The sequence below is a fragment of the Lacerta agilis genome, chromosome 10, assembly GCF_009819535.1.
Source record: "Lacerta agilis isolate rLacAgi1 chromosome 10, rLacAgi1.pri, whole genome shotgun sequence".
Classification (NCBI taxonomy): domain Eukaryota; kingdom Metazoa; phylum Chordata; class Lepidosauria; order Squamata; family Lacertidae; genus Lacerta; species Lacerta agilis.
Genome location: NC_046321.1, coordinates 26,189,925 through 26,196,193, shown reverse-complemented (window position 1 = coordinate 26,196,193; position 6,269 = coordinate 26,189,925).

Here is a 6,269-nt window from a genome sequence, read left to right as displayed (position 1 = left end):
ACATTACATTTCCCAAATGCAGGGAGCCACATGAACAAAAAGGCCATACAGCTACATCAGTCTGTGTTGATCAAACTCAAAAATAGTTTCACAAATGGCTGTAATGCAGCCATTTCTAGAGTGGGAAACAGTGTGTGTCAACCAGTAGTACAGTTAGTAGCTTAGGACAGGAAATAAAGTGACTCATGCTATGAAGAAATTTAGATGATTAGAAAATAAATCACTTCACTGAGACCTCAGCATAACTAGTAACACTCCTGCCCCATAAAAAAATAATGTAGGGTTCTTTTTATCTTTGACAAGAAGCAAGGTTTTGCTTTTAAATCTGATCCAATATAAAGGCTGTTTCTGAAGCTGAAAAGCAGCTTCTTCCTGGATCTTTGCTACTGTTCTGCAGCAAAGAAGCATAAGAGCCATTGTCATAAACCTGGAAAAGGGAATTATTTTCTCCACTGTTTCCATTCTCCAGCACAAGGGCTCATAGCTCCTTGGTGTCTGCTACTTTGTTATCTCACCAACCATCTGAGGCTTCTCACTGTTCTGTGAGCTGCAGGTTCAGAACATTCACATGGAGGTCATCCATGACACAGCACCTAGTTAGGAACTACTTTAAAATTTTTCCATGGGGTACAGATTTGACTACTTGGCAAGCCAGAATGAATTCTTTAGTTCAGCATTGGCCATTGTCACAACAGTCTCCTTCTCTTGAACCTTGCCACTTGTCTCTCATGGCTGAATGATTCCCCTCGACCGCTGTCCTCCTCTCCAGCCTTTGCTCAGTGCCCCACATAGGGCAAGATGCATTAGAGGGATGAGAGAGGCGTGGCTATCAATAGCACATTACAGAGTACCCGAAGACTGGAAGGACAACCCCATCCCACCAAGCTCTGGTGCAAATGTAACAGTTCAAGTGTGCAGACTGTTGAGGAGTTTGTGAAACCAAACAAAGCAGAGCTGTGTGGGTCTGCCACGTACCATGCACAGGAAGCACCTCAATTGCTATGGTGCAAACGTATCTGTGCGCCACATCAGGCTAAAGCAGTCAGATAGTGTGAGCCATGGGCCATGCTGACTGCAAATGGGAGTCCAACAGCATCTGAAGAACCACAGATACCCCAGCTTTGATTTGAAGAATTCACTAAAAAATATTGGCTTAAAATTGAACAATAAAATACAGAGGAAAACAACAACTAACTTTTTTTTTTAAAATGCAGATAAAAACAGCACAAAACAAAGACAAAATTGGGGAAATAAAAAAGGTATTCATCTAGCACAGAAGAGGAATCAGGAGAGATGCAAGGTGAGCTGCCCTGGAAAAAGCCTTCTACAAATGGGGCACCACCACTGGGAAGGCCCTTCCCCCATTGTAGTGTCTCAGCTCAGATGACACGGTGCCTATAAGGTCTCCTAATAAGATTTTGTCCTGTTGCAGGATGAGCCAGCCCATGTCATAATATCCTTGTTTCAGAGGAGCAGTGTGTTGTGCGACTACCCAGGTTGCTGCAACACTGCTCCTCCTGATGCAATGCAGACTTTGCTAATACAGTCAGAAGCTCTTTGCAGTACAAATTACGTGCAGCACCACACACGCAATGTGCAAACGGCTTTCAGATTTGTGCTAGTGTGGATTTCAGCCCGATGGTGCATCTACATGACACACCTCCCAGCATTGCTATTATTAAAAAAAAAAACACCCCCAAAATAACAAACAAAATCTGTGGCATCCAAAAGAAGTGTCTGCGGTCACAATAACCTTCCCATCCCATTAACCACGTCCACCCCACAAACACACACACTGTGCCAGTTCTCCAAGATGTTACCACTTTAAAGTCACTGGTCTGTGTAATCATAAGGTGCAGACTCAGCATCTTCCTGGACATTCTCCCCTACCTTATAGGCAGATTTAAACCCACACACCCACAAATATGCCGATCTTCATGACACCTTATTAAGGCCATTGCCTTAGGTGACCACCTCAATTTTCCTCTTCTCAGGCTGCCTCACACCAGAGGCCCCTCCAGACCAGGTTTAAACTTTTGTTTTACTGCAGGTATATTCCTTGACCTGTCATTGAGGGTACTTGCTTCCCAACAACTCATTTATTGAGCCTTCAGCCTGCTTTGTTTGCAGAGAGATAAGATTATATTGACTATTTAATGAGTAATCACTCTAATTTGCTTGTGGGGAGACTAGTGAGAGCCAGCGTGGTCTAGTGTCGGACTATGATCTGGGAGAGCATGGTTCAAATCCCCACTTCACCATGAAGGTCACTGGGTAATCTTCAGCCAGTCACTTCCTCTCTGGGCTCATCCAGGCTTCCTTTTGTGCTGTGTTTCTAGGCACGGGCCTGAGCTTTAAAGCTCCATGTTCAAGTACGTGATTTGTTTTTTGTTTGTTTTTTCCTGGCACTTTCCCTGTGAAAACCTGCTCTTTGCTGCTGAATTGGAAAACCTAGATTGCTGTTTGTTCTGATTCAGCATTAAAGAGTGTGTTTTGTTGTGGGGAAAGTGCCCAGGCAAAAAAGATAAAACACTCAGACTCAGTGCTTTAAAGTGCAGACCTTTGCCTAGGAAGCGCAGGGCAAAAGGTAAGTGTGGATGAGCCCTCAGTCTAACCTACCTCACGGGGTTGCTGTGAGGATAAAATGAGGTGTGGGAGAACCATGTAAGCCACCTAGAGTTCATTGAAGTGCTATTCCACACCTTCCACCACGTTTTCATACTCCCCCCCAAAAAAAGTCCAATCTTTGGAGCAAGTGTGCTTATTGTGCAAACATGTGTTTGTTTATATTACATTTGTATACCATCCCTCATCCATAGATCTCAAGGCGTTTCACAACATAAAAATACAACATAAAAACACGAAATACATAATAAAAACAAGAGCAACAACAAAAACCCTCCCTGTTTCAATGTAATGCTAAAGCCTAAATTTGATGATGTGTGATTGAATACCCCACCCATGCCTAAAAATCCCCCCCCCCAAAAGCAATGCTTTGTAAGTATCCTGATGCAATAAAAGCATATTAGTGGTATATATTTGTACGGCAGAGGATGAGATGGTTGGACAGTGTTCTCGAAGCTACTAACATGAGTTTGGCCAAACTGCGAGAGGCAGTGAAGGATAGGCGTGCCTGGCGTGCTCTGGTCCATGGGGTCACGAAGAGTCGGACACGACTGAACGACTGAACAACAAATATTTGTACTAGACTGTCCACATGTTAGGTCTGTTCTGAGATGCTTCCCCATCTGGAGAGGTATTCTTGCACTGTAGCACAGCAAAAATGTAACAAAGGCAGGATATCTCAGTTGGTAAAGCATGAGACTCTTAATCTCAGGGTTGTGGGTTCAAGCCTCGTGCCAGGCAAAAGAATGGTTTGATATGATTCTCGTGGTCCCTTCCAACTCTACAATTCTATGATTCTGTGAATGTTTCTGGTATAAAATATTACAGGATTTCAGCACAAAAGTACTAACTGAAGATGAAGCAGTATGTCCGCCCAAAAAAATCTGCAGGAACACTTTGGGAAAATGGGATCACATATAACTGCCCAGATACCATCAGGAGCACAAATCATCATGAAATCACCATAAAGAGGACGTCTGGAGGGGCCCAAAGAGTGTACAAATGGGATCCCCCTAAATGAGGGTCCTGGTTGCACACGGGCCCCCAGGACACCCCCGCAAGGTGGGTTGTTGATAGGTGTGGCTGAAATCTTAACCGTTAGGGCCTGGGATCACGCCAGGCTGTTTTGGCCAATCAGGGCAAACGCCACGATTCTTGGGTCCTATAAAAGCGGCGGCACGACACGATTGGGGGCACTTGCTTCGTGCTGCCAAACACCCGCCCTCCCTCCCTAATTTCAGGTCATGCTGCTTTGGCCTTGCTTTGGAATTAATTCAATTTGGCAGATTGGCTGCAGCCACTTGGTTTTTGCCTACCCCCTTAGCAATCGTCACAACTTTGTAAGGTTTGGAAGTTATGCATTGGCTTATTGAAGTATGTGAGAGAGGAGGTGCGGTCATCACCTGCCCCTACAGAAATAGGGTATTCCGGTAAAGGAAACTGTGGGTCCTGGATCTCATCCGAAGTCCGCTTGAGGGGCTAGGGCCATGCCAGGACCACAGGAACCCCAGAGTGAGCTTCGGTTGATCTTCATCAATGTTGCTCCCTCGTTTGGTGTTTACCCTTTCAGACAACCAGCCAGAGAGGCAGGAGTCAGTTATAGTCTGTTGCCAATGCCTAAGCCAATACCGCTCACTTTGCTGTAATTAATAAAGTTGTGGCCTAAAGTTTACCCAATAACTTAAACAAAATTTATGAGTCAGTGTGAAGTTATTTACAGGGGAAGGGCTTGGCGGCCTCTAAGCGCAACACCGTTCCTGGGCATCGGCTGAAGACTCAAGCAGTAGCAGCAGACTGCCAGTGTGTATAATACCAAACCCCATCCACATACTCATTCCCTAGTAGTAACTGAAAAAGAATAAATTAAGATAGGGGAGATTAGATAGATAAATATATAATTTAACAGCAGCCACTGACCTCCTGTGGCAATAAGGTGTAATTGCACTGCCTATGACTTGAGCTACAGGGAAATCGACAACCATTAAAACAAAAGGCAATCAAACCATGTTAATTTTTTTAATTATTATTTAAACCAACCTCTACAGGGCAGCTCTGTGGAGGATCATCATCCCTTTCCCCACAGGAATAAACTGGTTCTGTTTGAGTGCAGCCCAGCTAGGCAGAACATTTCTGATTCCACAAGAGCACACGACTTACCTTTTATCTCTCCTGCCCTGCCTCAAGGTATTGAAAAGAGCTGACTTTTCCTGAGTCATACCAATGTTTGTTCTAAACCCAGCATCATCAATCATGACAAGCAGCCAATTTCAGAGAGAGGGGAGCTATCCCTATCCTGCTGTCTGAGATCAGAGCAGGCATGAAGTTGAGCACATCTTTCAAATAGGATGCAGAGACTTACTTTAAGAAACCAAATCTATTTACTATTATAGTAAGGAAATATAAAGATATAGGAGAATAACAAGGAAAGTAATAACACAACTAGGAAAGAGAAGTTGGTCTCTAAGGTGCTACTGGAAGGAATTTTTTATTTTTTTTATTTTGTTCGGAATATTGAGTAAATGAAATCATGCATGGACAAGGGGGAGTGGGGGGTGGGACAAGGGGGAAAATATAACTTTTTATGTAAAGTATTTTTCATGTTTATTGATGATTTTTTCTTCTTCTTTTCGTTTTTGTAAGTTTTGAAATTAATTAAAGATTATTTTTAAATTTAATTAAAAAAAATTTTAAAAAAAGAAACCAAATCTTAAACCTTGTTGATAAAAAAATACCAAGAGCATCGGTAATGGTTTGTTGATAATAATTTGCTTGGGGGGGGGGAATCACTAAACATGCATGTGCTCACATCTTTCAGCTCTCCTAAAGAACTTTTAAAATGAAGAAGAGGATTGAAATAAAATCTGATTCTTCGTTATGGTTAGATAGATAGATAGATATAGAGAGATAGTGTTGCATTTTTCTTGTTCATTGGCATTGGTTCCAGTGGGTTTACAAAGAAGTAGAGCAGTGCTATCCATCAGTTGGTTGGTGAAAGGGAAGATGGGGGGGGGGGTTTGACTAAATCCAGTCCCCTCCTCTTCCCCAACAGCTACTTGGTGTTATTGCCAATTGTTTAATAGGACCATGCCATGCCAGTTGGATTAGAAGGGGAATTGTGCACCCAATTAATGTGCATTGAAACCTGTCTCCATGGGCCTCTGATCAGATGAGGCAATTGTGCCGCAGATGAACAAGTGAAGTCGGTAATGATTGATTGGGCTAAGGATGTGGGGCACAATAATAGGCTCAAAGATTGGGAGAGGTTGTGGAAAAAAGGTCACAAGTTGATTGCATGTTCAGTGTTGAGGGAAAACATGATGGTATCTGACTCCTGTAAAATTTGCAAAAATGTATCATACATCAGATAACAAATGCTCAAAATTTAAGGAGAAAGAAGGTACCTTTTATCACATGTGGTGGACATGCCCCAAGATTAAGGACTTCTGGGAAAGGATTTATAATGAAATGAAAAAAGTGTTGAAAGACACCTTTATTAAGAAACCAGAAGCCTTTTTATTGGGAATCATAGGGAAAGAAATCCCCAAAAAGGATATTACTTTCTTTTTGTATGCCATGACAGCAGCAAGAATATTAATAGCCAAGAACTGGAAGAATCAAGAGGTGCCTACTGTAGACGATTGGCA